The following is a 17,180-nucleotide window of genomic DNA, read 5'->3' on the forward strand; positions in this document are numbered from 1 at the left end:
GGAAATGTTCAAAGCCTGGGATAGTGGATGGTGTCTCTGCCCATGGCAGGGGGTTTGGAACAAGATGATCATTAAAGTTACTTCCAACCTAAACCATTCTGTAATGAAAAAAAACACTGAACAACTTTGTTTTTAATTCACCCCCAGCAGTCACTTAATCATCTCCCACAAGTCCAGTGTTTTATTTTAGACCCCTTGCTATTTATATACTTTAAAAAGCCATTTTAAGGGATCATAAAGCAGTTCCCAATGTAAGCAAGCTTCGTATCTCAGTTGTGGTTTTTTAACAAAGGATGTGGCCTTTTAGAAGGACATAATAACAGGGAAGGTGAATTTTTTCCATATATCTACCCACTCTAGATCACAAAGCATTATTCTGTCTGCTAAGGTGAAGGATGTGCCTTCTGTTATCCAAACATTAAATCTGAGTGCTCTTATGTTTTTTCATTTCTCTTTCACCACCATGCTGTGGGGAAATTAGCCATGGAGTGATGCGAGTTCCTGCTTTCAGCTAGATCCACATGTAAAAATATGTTTTGGCCCTGAATGGGGTGTGCTAGAGAAGCAGCTGCTTGCTTGATCCAGGCTGTGACCATCTGCATAATTGTGATTCCATGGAATTGAAGTTGGCTGTCAGCTACAGCAGTGCTGAGTTGTTTAGTAGGACCTTGGTGCTGCCTCCTTCCTTGTTGCACTTCTTTATTGGTGCGGTGTTATTTCTGCTTTTTAAAAGCCACATCAGTTCTGTTTAATTTTTCTTCTGTTCCTGGACATTCTGAAACCTACTAGATTTCATTTCTCAATCTTGGTGTCTCATTTGTGGTTTGTGTGTGTATATGGTACTTTTGGCTAATGCTTTTCAGCAGGGTTCTGTGGCCTGTGCTGATTCATGCTTCCCTTACTCTGCCACTTCTCTCTAACTGTGAAACTGTAGAGTACAACCTGCATGAGCCTCTGCTATTTCTGGAGATGTATGAGTGAAGAAAATATTAAGTCTTGTTCACCACAAGATGAAATCTGTTATTTGATTTGAATGTTGGCTGTTCATAACCTGACAATATTTTTTGATTGATTTTTGTCACCAAATGCAGGTACTTTAATGAAGCATTTAACTTGAAAGTCACATCCCCTAGCCTTGGACTTAATCTCCTTAATGAACCCACAGATTTTCTGTCTGGAGTACTTACATAAAGCACCTGTCTTAGATGTTCATGCTTTTTAGCCGTGCCTGCTAACAAGAAGTGAGGTTGAATGCTCCAGAAAGCACAATTTAAGGGAATTTTCTATTTCAAGAAACATATTCTTAAATAATAGTAATTGAAAAATGGTACTATGTAGTGCTGGGTGGGTAACAACTGAAATTAGAGATGCTGTCTGCTGAGGATGACCCATTTTTAGTGTTGTTACGTGAGAATGGGCATCCACTTGAGTAAAGGCATCCGAATTCCTTTTGTGAAGCACTAGGGAGACATCTCTACAGGCTAGGAGTGGAGCTAGGAGGGAGCTCTTTGCTATTCTGTAGAGATGTGTACTCTGACCTTCTGGAGAAGAGTGCAGGGCTGTACTGGGGGAAAGAGCAGGCTGATAGTGCAGAAGACTTGTACTGTGATATTAGGGTTGTTATCTGTGAAGAATTTAGGGATGGTGAATTCTGCCAGCAAACCTTTTCGAGTGTTTGAAAACATTTTGATATTGATATCCCATCTGAAATCTGCTCCTTTTCAGAGGTATTGGCCTTTTGTCTTTCCTGGTGGTGGAAGAACCCTCTCTTTTTTGGATCAAAGACAAGAGAGCTGCTTCCTGTCTCTTGTGGTTGCTACTAGTAATTTGTGGTATAATCTTTGTTTGGCTTCATTTGCAGTGGAGAGTCAGTGCTGACCATAAGAAGAGAGTGTAGTCCTGGGCAGGCCTCTTGTTGAGACACCAGAGAGGTGATAGATGTAGGGATGGTCCTGCTTCCTACCAGCAAAGAATGTCTGACAAGCCACTGCTGTTACTGGCTGGCTTGTAGGCTTGATGGGCTGGCTTTTGTGGATTGCAAAATCTCTGAAGATCAAGTGTTTAACCTCAGATAAATTCCACAGGATGTTTAGGATTTTGCAAGCCTGCTGTTAGATGGGTTTCCTCTGTCCAGTACTGAAGGACTGCTATACTCATTCAAGTAGTGAATATTTGTACCATAATCCAGTGAGTGAAATGGAATAAAAGAGACACCCAATACTCCACACAGGTTGGATTTTTTTATTTTATCTGCCTGTGCTCTGAAGAAAAATTTCCAGAACTTGAACTTGTTTTCCTTGGGCAGAATTGGTGGCAAAGGGCACACTGGGTGTGGTGACTAAGTCTGGCTGTCAGAGTGGTTCTCAAGAAGATGCAGAGTGGGAAAGTATCCCTTGAGGGCTTGTCAAAGGGCAGGTTGCTCTCTGCACTCCAAGTACAGTGTTTATCCCAAGTAATTTTGCATTTCTGGATGCTGCAGAGGCTCATGGATTAGACAACAGTGAGCGAATCTTTAATTAAAGACCACCTGGAAAACATGAGTTGCCATGTCTTTATGCTGCTCCTGTTCTGTGCTCGAACTTAAGACTGGGATATGGAGCAATCTAGTTTAGAGATTTAAAGATAGTCTAGTTTAAAATAAGAAACTTTTGAGTTGTCTTGATCATTCTTAGAAAAGCTGCTTAAGATGTGCTCCTAAGAGGCCCCTCAGTTTTAAGTAACTGATTGTATGGCTCTTTTACAGAAAAGCCCCCATCCCACTGTAGAAGAACATAAGATCAAGGGGGACCTAACCACTGACTGATGTGTGGTTCTACTCTTTGAAGGCTTCAGAACCTGTCTGGGTTTTCCAAATGTGTGTTGCAGAGTTACAGTAGTTTCTAAGATTGAATTTCATACTTTAAGATTAAATACATGAACAAATTTAACAAGGCAACCCAGTACTGAAGTTTTAAACCACTTCCTTTTTTGTCTCTATGCATTGGTAATGCAGTTACTTGAATTCAAACTATAGTGGTAACCTTTGGGTCTACATATATGGAAATATATTTTAAAAACCCTCCCCCTACCCTAGAAAGCAGACTTCAAAATGAAATCCTTTTTTCACCATTTTCGTGATGACCTGCCATTTGGATACTTTTAATCCTCAATCTGTGTAAAAGTTATGTCTTGCATTAAATCCTTTATGTTTTTTTTTCCTGTGGATTTCTGAAGTAATCCTCTGTGTGCCATATAGCTTGTTCTTCAAATTGCTTGCCTGTAATATTCTCATTTCTCGGAGTTTTGTTTAGAAAGCTTTAAAACATTGGTTTTAAACAAAATTCAGCTGGATGTAAATTTCTTACCAGAAGTCAGTGTTACACATTCTGCATGTCTAAATTCTTAGCCTGTTGAAACTGTTTAGTACTTTCTGTAATTTAGTCAATGAATGTGTCAAATGGGGCACTTGGCAGAGGAGTCAGTGATCTTCTTGATAATGAGTAAGAATCTTTTTATAATGCTTTTGTTTTTTTCCCTCTTGGGGATTTGATGGGAAAGAAAGAATCCATTCAAAAGGGAATGTGTGTGTTTTCAGAGTTGGGCAGTAGATAGGTATTGCTGGACTGTTAGCGGTGTACCAAACCATATTGTCCTTCCTGTATCTTGTGTTTTCATCATAGCTGTGTATCTTAAACGTGGAACTCAGAGAGAGTCTAACACTTTGTCTCTGGCTTATCCTGGGCCTTTTTCAATATTCTACTTAAAAATATAAAAAATCTGATTGCAAAAAAAAAAAAATCTAGAACTGCTTGACATTGACCACATCTTCAAGTTTTTATTTGGCCAGATAAGGATTTATACTGAAATACACGTCAAGATAGTTGATTTGATTTCACTGTGAAAGCTGAGATTTGTCTTCACGGCATGGTAGTTCTCAGCTTTCTTTCCATCCCTTTATAGGTTCTGTATTGTTGATCTGAGTGAGGAGTTCTTTCATCACAAAATGGATTCAGGGATCCTAGTTATGTAGTGCAGCACTGCAGACAGTGTGTAAATGTAAATGATGGAAGTAAACTGCAGCGTGTGGACAAAAACGTGTCACTCATGTGGGGAACTGAGAACTTCCCAAAGTGCCTTTGCTGCTGAGCATATTGGAATGTGTAGACACATTGTCAGACACCTTGGTAGTACTGGAGGGTTTAAGATCTGTATAAAGTTCCAGTCACCTTGTACCACAAGTGCTCTATGATGTCTGTTCCATAGTGTTGTTAATGTAGTGCTGTTTGCTCTAAAGCACATTTACTGTTTCCTGCGCCACAGGCATACTTAAATCACTGCTGGTTGAAGTCACTTACAGGATCACAGAAAGGCTTGGGTTGAAGGGAATCATAATGAATATCTAGTTCCAATGCCATTGCCATGGGCAGAGCACTTCCCACCAGGCCAGGCTGCTCAAAGCCCTATCCAAGATGCCCTTGAACACTTCCATAATTTCTCTGGGCAACTCATTCCAGTCTCACTACCCTCACAGTGAAGAACTTCTTTCCAGTATATAGCCTAAACATACCCTCTTTCAGTTTCAAGCTGTTCCCTCTTGTCTTTTCATTCCAAGTCCTTGTGAAAAGTCCATCTCTAGCTCTCTTATTGGTCTCCTCTTGGTACTGGAAGTTGCTGTAAGATCTCCCTGGAGCCTCCTCTTGTCCAGGATCCTGTCTTCATAGGGCAAGGTGCTCTGGCCCCTGTAATAATCATTGTGGCCCTCCTGGAATCCCTACAGCAGGTCCACATCCATTTTATGTTAACTTAGGCAAATAGCTTTCCCCATATTGTACATCTGTCCTGGTAATGAGAACATGAATGAATTGTATGTATGGGAGCCTTTGGAATGTGTCTCTTTAATTTTTCTCTAAGCATATAAACACTTAAGTGAGGACCAAGACCTTGACCAACTGGTAGGTTTTGTGAGCAAGTTAACTAGAGGACAATATTTTATTTGGAATAGGTGGTTACTGCACCAGTGGTTTGTGCAATCAAGATCTGGGCACCTTAAAGCTGTGGTATTTGGAGGGAGAATGAAGGAATGCGAGCAAGGCAGGTGGTGACAGTGAGCAAGGATGACACTGCTGTCTTTCTTGCCTTTGAGAAATCTGTGTGGTGACTTTAACAGTGTTTTGCTCTTCTAGATGCTTTTTCTTTCTTACACATCACGGTTTATAATTGTGTCCTTGAGATAAAGAAGTTTTTTTCCTCTTGTAAATTTTAATTGTCTAAAATATTTAGGCAAAAAAACGCATAGAGGCATTCTGGTAAAATTCTGGTAAATAGTATCAGCCTCCTCTAAGCAAGTGATCTGTTTTAGAGATCATTTTTATATAGTTCTTGCAGAAAGGGCATTTATATCTTAACTGCAAAACCCCTTCATTTATAAAAATTTTGTGTATGACTAAATGCTAATCTATAAGTGATAGTTTTCTCTTGATGCTAAGAACTGTAATATTTTCATGAAAACATCTCATTACTTAATTTTTGCAGGAGATTCTCATTGCCTTTTTTTAGTCTGTTTTAGTGGGTTTCTGTTCAGTAATACTTAATTTCCTGTGAAGGGTCTCAGAGGGATTTAAGACTGCTGTTTTATTGTGCATTACTGTAGGGTGTTACATCATTTTTCCATCCCCGCAGTCTTCAAGCGAGCAAATGTTACTTTCTCTGCTGATATTTCTATTTAAAAATTGATTATAAAATAACATAAGCTATTTTGTTACCTTGACAAAAATTAAGCTGTATCATTAAATATTTAGCACAAAATGGTTAAAACTGTCTGGATTCTACTCATGCATATTTTACTAAGGTTTTTTTTTTAGCTGATTACTGAACTAAGCCCCACTTTTAATGCATATTTTTAATTATTCTGTTACTGAAAGACTAAGTTAGCTTTGTCTTTGCAGAAAAAGCCACCTGAGTGTGCCAGGAAGTTAGAGAACAGCTGTCTTCTCAAAGGCATAAACAGTACGGATATTCCACGCTCCTTTTTAAATGGTAAGTTGTTCAAGAGAGCTCTTGTTGAAATTCCTTGTCACTTACTTTGCATTTGTGTGAGTCTGTTACAAATAGCTTGGACGACTGTGCTAAGTCCCTCAAACTGAACACCAGTGATGAATTTTAGAAACTTTTCCAGAAGGTTTTCAGTTAGCCTTGGGAAGGAGGTTTATATTTTTGTGATACTGAAGATGTGCTGTATTAGACCCTGAAACAAATGTCAAAAGCCTTGCTCACCCAGGAGACTGTTGGCATTTAAATACTAATCTTATTGTGTAGAAACCGAAATAAATTTACTTTATTCACGGTTGTTCATGAGCTACTGGATTTATAAATTTGCATCTGTTAATTACTTTTACCCTGTATAATCTGTACTTTGTTGATGTATTGTCTAAGAGATTTAAACTAAATCTGCCAAAGTTGAATGTTTGTTGGCATCAAAGTGCAACGGATAATGAAAGATTTGTATTTATTGATATTAAACTAGCTGTGTGGGGAAATATTTCCCTGCCTCCAGTCTGTCTCACTGCCACACTCAGCACCAGGAAACTTTAGATAAGGATTATCTGTTGGTATTGCTGGAAGAGTAGCACTTCCCTCATGTGTGACATAAGAGGTGGGACACACCTGGGGGTGCTAAGGAGGACTGCTGGCAAGGTGCAGACAATTTTGTTACGATAAGTAAAGCTGATAAATGTATGCATGTGTGTATTGACAGGGAGCTGCAGCCTGTTGGCATTTGCAGTGGGGGAGAGAAAGTTTTTGAGCAGGGGAAGAAGCTGAAGAGCAGATGTGTTTTTCTTCCTTCTGAGAGGATGAGGTTAAAAGTAGTATTAGCTACCTGTAGGAGAGGCTGTTTTCTTCCAGCATTGCACACCACAGTGCTGCCTTTGGCAGAAACCACGGCCAGCTTTGCTTCAAGGTCTCTGAGAAACAGTAAAGTATGCAGCAGTGATTTAGGAGACTGTTCAGGATACTATTCTCCTGTGTCCTATAGACTCTGTCTATAACCCTGACTATGATCCTTTGCCACACTTTCCCCCTCAGCTGAAATTCACTTATGCTTCATTTCTGTGTTCTGAGAATACGCTTGATGATACTTGAGATGCTTTTCAGCATGCATGTTCTGAAAGAGATTGTACTTTAAGTTAGGAAAAAGAAGAATTCTGGAAAATGTGTGCATTCACAATTTCAAGTAGGAAACTGTTTTGAGGAATGAAGGAATAAGGAAGCAATATGGTGCACACAGGAGTGGGAAGGTTATGGTAATAACTTCTGAAGGAGAAGGGTGAAAGAAAACCCACTCTTTCCTGCTTTACCCCTCTTGCATTGCCCTTTAAATGGAAAGGTAAATCAGTGGTTATATACTGAAATCATTTGGAAAAAAGATGTCTTGCTGTAAATGTCAAAAGTGGAGGAAGTATGTCAAGTAAAGTAAGTAGTCTGTAAGAAAAAAAAAGGGTAAACTAAATATACATATTGAAAATTTTGTCCATTCACTACTAGATTATTAGATTAGCATATTGCTTATTATTTAATGAAGCAGTGAATGTTACAGCACTGTTATATTTCAATTGCTTTTCATGTGCATGGAAACATCATTGCTTTTATTTATGGGGAGCTATAGAAATTAGTTACTACAGGAATAAGGACCTTGGTTTTGGAATATTTTACCTCGGTTATATTTATTAATAAAGCTTCAAAAATTATTTTGAGCTGTTTGCTGTTCATTCTTAGTGTAGTTTTATAAAGTATTTTGTGTTTCTTTGTGCAGTTTAAGCCCAGCTTTCATGTAGAGTTTAATTGAAGTGTCAAGTGTTTAACTAGTCTGAAATTTAATGTAACTGATGGGTGTCTAAGCGCAATGCTGAACATACTTGGAAATATCAACCTTTAAGTTTTTTTTAAAAATATTAAAACCTTATTCTAGTGAACAAATTCTGATTTTTGGTCAAACATTGATCATTCATGTATCACAAACATTTGGATTGGACATACAGTTTGGAAACTACCTGATCAATAAAATGAGAAACTTGTATTTAAAATGATTGATTTCTACAGAAATGTAATATATTTTCTTTTTAAATTTCCATTCAAAGAATTTCACTTTCAAGTCAATAAAAAATTTCAACAGCTTGATTCACCTGCATGTATGTGTAGTAAGGCATTTGAATTTGAAATTGTCACTCATTTTGTCACTTGGATTATAGTTGTGCCTTGTCTTGCTTCTCTGGATTTCCTACTGTGTTTTGCCAATGTAAATGCCCCCAAAAGTTGTCAGGTTGATAAAAATATTATAAATTAAATATATGAAATATTATATTAAACCTACAACACTACAGTACAAAAGTGTCTTCCACAAAGAAAGTTAGAGAGCGTGCAGTGAGGAGTGAAATACCAGATGCAGGGCTTGAAAACAGCCTCTGATGCTTACTAGCCCCAGCTGTCAGTTCAGTAGACTACCAGAGGAATTCTTTTGTCATCATATACACGCAATACTAAGAAATAGGCCTTTACACTTATTTTGGCAGATAAAAATACAGTGTATTCAGTTCCATGTTTTGAAAAAAAGATGTTAAAATTAAATTTGTGATTGCTGGGTGGATAATACTCCAGTGTTTAGAAATACTTCTGTTGGGAAAGCAGCTTGGATATTTTCAGTCAGGGTTAAACCAAATTTATGTGCCAAGACTTTTTTGCCTGTACTCTCTGACTTTTCAGTCATGTGATCTGTATCCTTTCACCTTCATGGCTGCTAATTATACAGTTACTTATTGACTTAAATGTTTGATTTAAAACAAACTGTTAAGAATATTCCCCCTGAAGAAAGAAGCTTTTCAGAATGGGGTAGACTGAATGGGAAAAGTAGGTTGGGCAGGAGAGAAATAGTCTCTGGAGAATGTTGGAGGGTTTTTGGACTACTTGACCAGCCAAAACTGTGGATCACCAATTGTGTAGCAGTGGATGGGGGGAGTAGCAGGACAGTGTTTTCCCAGTGGCCTCCCGAGGTGGAAAAAGACCTATGAGAAAGGCAAGTCTTGCAGAATTCTTGCATTGCAAACAGTAAAGCCAAAATGAGGTGGAACTGGTTTTGGGAGAGACTAACTTAAAACATGGTAGAGAAGTGATCACAGCTTTCCATCTTCAGGTACACATGTTTTTGATGAGCCTTTTCTTGTTTCCTATCTGATTTTGTTGTTAAGAGAGGCTGAGTATTTGGGCTTAGCTCTTGCTTGTCTGGGGTTAAACTCTTTTCAGTATGCACTTATTTATATTTTGGACTTAACTGCATGGAGCTGGATTAAATTGCAGCCTGGCAAAATGGGTTTGATGTTAGCAAATTTCTTCTCTTTGTGTATTCAAACTGGTGTCTGCATTGTGAGAGCCTTAGCATGCTCATCACATATAGAAATAGTCTTTGTTATCACTGTCTGAGACTGGAAAATGTTCATTTCTGCAAATAAATGCAGTCATTGGCCTCTTCTCTGAACTTTTCTGTGATTGGCATCATAATAACTTCCCTCTGAATTATGCAGCTAGTGCACAGGGATCTGCTTGAAGATGAGGTTTAAATCTTGGTTGCCTGTGCAATGATTAAATAAATCAGCTTCTAAATTTAACTGATGTAGTTAAATTACTTCTTGAACTGTGTGTAGATTAGTCTCTAATGGCTTGATTTTTTTCCGTATGTGCTTGTAGTCTATGTAGATTACACTGATTATTTTAAAGTGTAGTTAAGAGCAATGTAAGTATTGATAGGTTTGTTGCATAATTTGGTGGGGTGTATGGAAGATCCATATAATCACAGATAACTTTAAATTACAGTCTTTGAGAGCTGGAGTCAATGTGTTTGTGCCTACAGTCACCCTGTTAGTCCATAAAAACAAACTGGTCTCCAGTCACAAAGGGTTTTGCTTGGTTTGATGTGATTCTCAGCCTCAGGAAGGGTGCCAGCAACCACAGCACTGCCCCTGGAGCCTCATCACAGAGATGGCAATAGCAGTCCTTTCTCTGTTTAGCAGCCAGCTGGTCACAGCTGTAGTTAAGAAATCTATTCCTCTTGGATTGGGGGATCTCATCAGCTCAATAGGTTTTAAACTAATAATTGCATTTCACAGGAGAAGATTTTATCACCAATAGAACAGCAACTGCACTGCTGTGAGGGAGGCAAGTTTAGAGTAGGTTCGCTTCAGAATTCAGCATCTTTCTTTGCTTCTGTTGTATATTTAAAGAAAAACAAAAGCTTCCCGAGTATTTACATGCCAGGATTTAATTCTCCCTCCTCCCCATTGTTTTCACTTCAACATGATTAGGTTCAAAATCTACTTACTAGTGTTAAGAATTAATGTCTAGGAAATCTTCTTGTTCAATTTAATGATAGGAAATATTGAAAGTGTTTTGATCCACTATGCAAAATATTTTGAGGCAAACTCATGGCAAAGTTCATACTAACCACTGTGGAACTGGAGGGGTGAAAGCATCATTTGGGTTTTTCTTTCTTTGGAAATAGGTGCCCTAATTGATTTCCAACTGCTTTCTTTTAAGTTTACAAGAGACTGCTGTGATCATCAGGATCTAGATGGATGCCCTTTCTTTTTTAAATTCAGGAATAAAATTAAAGCATATTTCATCAATACTCATTGCAGTGTTATACTTGTAAATAAAACACTAACATTAAAGCTTCATTTATTATTCAGTTTGTGCATTTCATGGAATGGGTCAGGTTGGATGGGACCACAGTGGGCATCTGGTCCAACCTCTCTTGTTCAAGCCATGGTCATCCCAGATCACATGGCACAGGATTGTGTCCAGATGGTTCCTGAACATCTCCAGTGAGGGACACTCCCTACCCTCCCTGGGCAGCCTGTTCCAGTGTGCAGTCACTGCACACTACAGAAGTTCTTCCTCATGTTCAGGTGGAACTCCCTGTGCATCACTTTCTGCCCATTGCCTCTTGCCTTGTTGTTTGGCACCACTGAGGACAGCCTTCAAGATAAAACAAACTGCCCTGAAATTATCTGGTTGCAACTCCAACGTAGCCTCAGCTATGCAGGAAAACAGTTGAAAATGTTAAAAAGTCTCCTTATACTTAAAAAATAGAGCACTGAGCCTTTGCAGATAGCTACCTGGTCTGTAATCTGTCAGCATTTAGTAAGTTAGGTGCATTTTCCTTATTGTGTGGGAAGAAGTAGCATTTACTTCTGAGGGTTTGTGGAAAGAATTGACGTGCTATGGCGTGTGTTGGAAGAGTTTTCATGTTCAAATAAGAACACAGCCTTTGAATAGAACTGACAGTGGGAGGGGAGTTTGGAATGTCTCTGGGGAGTGGATAGGAAAGGGGAGGAGCAGTTTCCCCATCTCCTTATTTTAGTTACTGGACTCTTCTGAGAATAAGAAACGGTCTTTACAATCTGTCTCTGAATAGTAAACAGTTTCAATATTTAAAAAAATTAAATCTTTTGTAACAAATAGGGCAAACACTGGATTGTAAACCTGCAGGGGTGAAAGGGTAGTCAAAAGGATTAGTTTATATCTCTCCTCTTAGCTACCAATGCCTCCAACTCTTGTTGGAGCAGCTGACAACTTGCAAAGAAACAGCGAGACATGGCATTGCAGAAGAGAGGTGTGGAGAGCAGAGTCCAGGTGAGGAGAGCAAAGTGGCTGTAGGGCATGTGAAGGACACAAATCTTGGTTGCTGTGTTGGCCGCTGGAGTGGTGAATATGCGCTAAGCAGCGGGGCTGGATGTGGAGAGGAGATCAAGCACTAGCAGTAGGACTCCTGTAAAGGAGGAGAAGGTTGGACTGTGGCTCTAAAATATGAGCTGAGCATCTTATCAGGATAAAACTGAATGGCTTCAGGTGTTTGGCTGTGGAATGCTGATAGATGCAATTGGGAAATATGAGTGTGATCAGTTCAACATGCAGTCTGCCTGTTTGCATTTTATGACTAGGGATTAATGGTAAACACGTAAAGACATATTCTGTTGTCTATGAATTACAAGATCAGTTTGGATTAAATTTGGATTTTAGATTGAAAACAGGGGGACTGATTCCTTAATTTAATGGTTTGTCCTTGATTCTACCTCAGTCTCTTGGAAAGAAAAAAGGGACCTTCACAATTTACCAGGAGCTAAGGGCAACTACTTTTCTTGACATGTGATGGTACCTGTCATCAGATGAGTGACTTCTTGTTCCTGAGAAGAGGATACTAATTTTTGTCTTGAGTTATCCACGCTTCTGGATAACAACTGTGTACTGTATATTTATTTTAAAAAGTACGTATTTAATATTTCATTCTTTAAAAATAAATTTGATCTTAAATATTTATTAAGTATATGCTGCTTGTTTCTTTTTATAAACAAACCACAGAAATTAATGCATACCAGGTTAGCATTCACTAAAATCATGTTTTTCAGAAAGAGATGGAAAGGATACAGACATAAATGACTTATGTGGCTAACATGATTAGCAGAGTTTGTAATGCACATGTGGCATATCTGTTTTTCTTCTGTTCAGTAAATTTTTTGTTGACCTACTCAGAGTTTGCTGGGATGCCTACGTGATTTTTGGGAAATATGTCAGTGGAAAGTTCCTGAAAATTGCAAGAGTTCCGAGCTCTTTAGTGTCATTGGTTTTTGTTCCTACTAGTAAGAGGAACTGGCACTAGAGAGAATCACTTCTGAGGAGCAGCTGAGGGTACTATATGTAATCTTTGGGAAGAGGGTACCTTCTGTCTACAACTTCCTTGTGAGGGGATGGAAATGGAGGTGCTGATCCAGCCTGTGTCAGGTGTCCAGTGACAAGATGCAAGGGAATGACTTAAAGCAGCGTCAGAAAAATTTAGACTGGATGTTAGGGAAAAGGTTTTCACTGGGAGTTGTGGTCAAGCACTGGAACCAGCTCTGCAGGAAAGTGGTTGTGACCCCAAACCTGTCAAGAGTTCAAGAAGCATTTGGGCAACACTTCTAAGTACCTGGATTAACGTTGGGGTTGCCCTGTATGGTCAGGAGCCGGACTGGACTATTGTCACGGGTCCTTTCCAACTCAGCATATCCTATGACTCAAGTCAAATACTTTTAATATGACAATACTGTTGCCATTTCTTGTAGGAAGCAGTTGCTAGTCTTTCAGTCTTGTTGTCTAGCCACTAGCCACTTGTGCTTAGCTTGCTGTTCACTTACACAACTAAACACTCTAACTGGGTATGAAATGGGAGTTCAGCTTGATTTGCTTTGTTTTTTGGTTTCTGGTTTCTGGTTTTTTGTTTTTTTTTTTTTTTTCGTCCTGAAGCAGATTGAGTGCTTTCACTATCACTTCGATGCTCTCAGATATAAGGGTAGTAATTCCATAAACTGCTTTGACTTCTTTCCTCTGGATTAGATTTTTGCTGACTTCCAATCTGATTCCAGCACGAGAAGCAGCTCAGCCAGGAGCAGCAGTTATAATAGCACAAATGTTGAAACAGGAATGGGAAAAGGAATCCATTTAATTAAATCAAGGAACAGTTGGCTTACAGCTGTCTTAAAAAGCACAACTTTAAATGGAGTGGATCTTAAGGCAATGACAGGGTTTTGCTTCTGAGAAGGAGCCACAACTCATCTTGTGGTTGAAACATTTGTTGCTAAGTATTGATGTGGTCTAGGTCCAATTTCTGATCCTTCTACAGGCCTTGATGATGCTGACCAGCACACAAGTAGCTCTAGTGCCTCTCAGCAATATAAATGAGATGCTGCTTCTTGCCTTTCTCATGTTTGCAGAGTAAATTTAATGGCAGGGTGTACAGATACTGTAGGAGTGCAGGTATTGGGTAACCTTATTGTAATAGGCTTGGGGATGTTTCTTGACAGTTGCAGCCTTGCTAGATTTAGGCAGTCTGCTCCTCTTTCAGTGGGTTTTAGTTGGCTCTATTGCCAGAATTTTGCTGCGTGTTTGACTGGCAGTAAGGAAGATGAAGTCCTTCCCGAAGGATTGGGAGGCTGAGTGCATTGTAGGGAGTGAGAGGACTGACGTTACTCTGACTACTGCACATATTTTTTGTTTTATTCCTCCTTTTTCCAGGGAATATTAATTTGTTAGCATTGGAGGGAAGCATAATTAGAAAATACTCTGATTTATTTTCAGCCCTAAGATGATTCTTTTTCTTTCTAACCTGTGTTTGCCTCTCTTCTTACATCTTGTCTTGGCAAAATTAAAACAAAACTAGTCTTTTTCAGCCTTTATATAGCAAATTAAAGCATGCTGAAACAACATTGTAGGATGTATTATGCCGTAGGTTTGGTTTGGATCCAGCATTATATTTGTGATGCAAATTCCCCAGATGTGAGCTATATGAACTTTTTCGGATGAGTGTAAAACCAAAACGTTGTCTGTAGGGGCATATGGGACAGTGTCAGCATCTGATGGCCCAAGGACTGGGAGACCACTAGCTTGGAGCAAATATTCCTGTTTCCCTACAGAAAAGCGTGTATGCAGGCTGGACTCAGGATCATCCCCAGCAGCTATGCAGCTCTGAAGGTGCTTATGCTCCTGTTGTACCACACAACTTGCTAATGCAGTCTCTGAAGTCTTTGAACATCCCCAGAGGCTCACACATGAAAAACCTGATGGCTCATGCTGTTCTCTATTGTGGACTCCATGTGTTTTCATGGGGTATTTTTGTATTTTGTGCTTTTATTATTCTATGTAAGACTGTTTTCCTCCAAGCTCACACTTAGGATTCATCCACACTTGGCATTGACTAAAAGAAGAGAATTACAGACATAGCTATGAATCAGTGTGATGCTTTCAAGTACTCAGTGTTAGGCTCTGAAATTTCATAGTTCCTTATAAAGCTGAGTTTACATTTTCAAGTCATATATATATGTATATATATATGCCTTGAAGAAAGACAGACAAAAGATTCCACAAGGGATATTTTAATGCACTGATTTGAAATATAGGAATAAAAGGAATGAAGTAGATTTAAAGAATTTAGTGTTGTCATTGATAACCTCTGTGTCCCCAGTAATCTTAGCTGTGATTTGATGATTTTTAGCTAGGAGAAAAAGTTGCTTAAGCCTCCTCTTAGTGATTATTTGTACGTAGTAAGAATGCGTTTTTTCATTGAAGCTGGTTTCTGGAGCACTTCTGTCCTGCCAGCTCCATGGAGATGTGTTGATACAATGCCAGATTTCATGGAACACAACTTTCTTTCCAGCCTTCAAGTGTTGAAAGGGGATTTTTACAGAAGACTAACTGCTGAATTCTGTCTGAGACTCACTATGGTTTTATAGTAGCTTATTTGTCTCACAATGGGAGTTACTGTATGTGTAAGGAGGAAATCTCTTTAATGCAGAGAATGAGGTTTTGTCAGTGTTACTGTATCAAAGCATGTTGCTTGTAGTACTGCCTGACACTGATTTTAGCTTTAACCACCCCCCCAAGAAAACTCCAACAAAAAAAAAAATACCCCAAAACTAAAAAACCCGCAAAACTCCAACACAAAATGCTACTAAAACCTCAGAATAGCAGAAAAAGAAAAATCTGAGGCCAACGTTATAAGTTGAATTATTAAGAAGGTAATGGTGGGCAGAACCTTGACATCTAAATTTGTGATCCTAGCAGGAGAGATCTGTCACAAAAGAGCCAGAAAAAACAAGAGAGGATGTGATGTTTTGTACCTGCTTACAATCTCAGTGAGCCTTACATATCAGTAACAAATATATCAAGAGTGTTTAGATTTAAGTTTTTTACTGTGGTTTTATTTCTCTTAGTATTCTGTTTCTGGTGAGAGGTACAAATGGGCATTTGCCTGTGTAAATTAGGTTTGAAAAAACGTCTTCAGTATTGATAAGGTTAGGAAAAAGGAGTACAGTCTGTCTTGATTTCTGCTGGACCCCATGTTACTCACTTGTGATTCAGTTGTTGGGGCACAGGAAGCTCCTGTACTTCTGATAACTGGATGTTCTGCTGTCATCTGTAACTGTTACTGTTCATTTTATGAACTGAAAAATTACACATTGCTTATTTCTCATGTGTCAAGTGGGAATGGTTTGTGGGATTAATTTGAAGATGTTAACTGTGTGGAGGAGAGTGAGGAAGATTAGCTGGGAGAGGGAAATAGCATCCTTAGTGTTCAGGTTACTGTGCACAGGCAGATCACATAGGAAAGATGATATAGGAAAGACATAAAATGTGTCCTCACCCTGGGAAAGTCTCTGACCAGAGCTCAGCCTTCTTTAGGCCCCAGAGTTAAATAACCACAACACAAAAAGCTGTATTAACAGGGGACCTTGATAAAGCTGCTTGAGCTTTGTGGTGATTTTTTTGGGGGGTGGTGGGTTGGTTTTTTTGTGTTGTTTTTCTTTGTTTTTTATTTTTTCTTTTTACTACTGTCTTGAGTGTTACTTTCTGTCACTCATAGTATCTTTCTTGATTTATGCACCAGTCCTTGATCACATGGCACTTTGTGATAATGCTGTAGTACAGTAGCTACCAGAAGATGGACTTTGTGGGAACAGATGGCACACTTGGCTCAGGATAAAAATAGTTGGGAATTTTCAATTCACTTAGACTCAGCTGCTGGATCCAGACACAAAATATTTAGTTCAGTTTTTCCATGAAAGCACCCAAAATAAATCTGGTTTTCCCTCACATAGGTTAGTTGCCATTTCCAGGTTTCGGGTATATAGGTAAAGTCAGGAACCATTATCCTATAATTTCTTTACACTGCTTCTTGGGCTGACCGTGTGTTTCCTGACATACATGAGGAAATTTCTGCTGCTGTAGTATGGCTGTTCAGATGGATATTGAAGTTGCTTTGACTGCAAAGTATTTTAAGGATTGTGATACATAGTGTGGTAGCCTGAAAAAGCATCATTGCAGGTGTTTCCCAGTGGTAGTCTTTCCTGCCTGGTGAGAACTAGGAGTGGAGGAGGTTTGTTGGGAGTAGATGTGGAGAAAGTATCATGGCAGTTCAACATTAATCTGAAGTGCTTTTTCTTTTGCTGTTTGACCTACATTATTGGTCTCTTCCATCATCTCTGTGTGTCATATTTATAATAAATGTGTATAAATTGTGTGTGATGTATAGAACATAAATGTACACAAAGTGTACTTATGTGTATATACATATATGACGTCCAGAGAGTTTCTTGTACAGAAAAGAACTATAAGAAAACTTGACA

General features: G+C 38.9%; 1 protein-coding gene across 2 annotated transcripts in view; it reads left to right on the forward strand.

The window, feature by feature from the left end:
* The window catches only part of WASF3 (WASP family member 3), a 65,504-nt gene that overhangs the window by 12,901 nt on the left and 35,423 nt on the right, over window positions 1-17,180 (forward strand). For both annotated transcript variants that reach the window (XM_005482504.4, XM_005482505.4), the window contains exon 2: window positions 5,925-6,015. The gene's annotated coding sequence lies outside the window, so the exon portion shown is untranslated. The remainder of the gene's footprint in view (window positions 1-5,924; window positions 6,016-17,180) is intronic.

The sequence above is a fragment of the Zonotrichia albicollis genome, chromosome 2, assembly GCF_047830755.1.
Source record: "Zonotrichia albicollis isolate bZonAlb1 chromosome 2, bZonAlb1.hap1, whole genome shotgun sequence".
In the NCBI taxonomy this organism is placed as follows: Eukaryota; Metazoa; Chordata; class Aves; order Passeriformes; family Passerellidae; genus Zonotrichia; species Zonotrichia albicollis.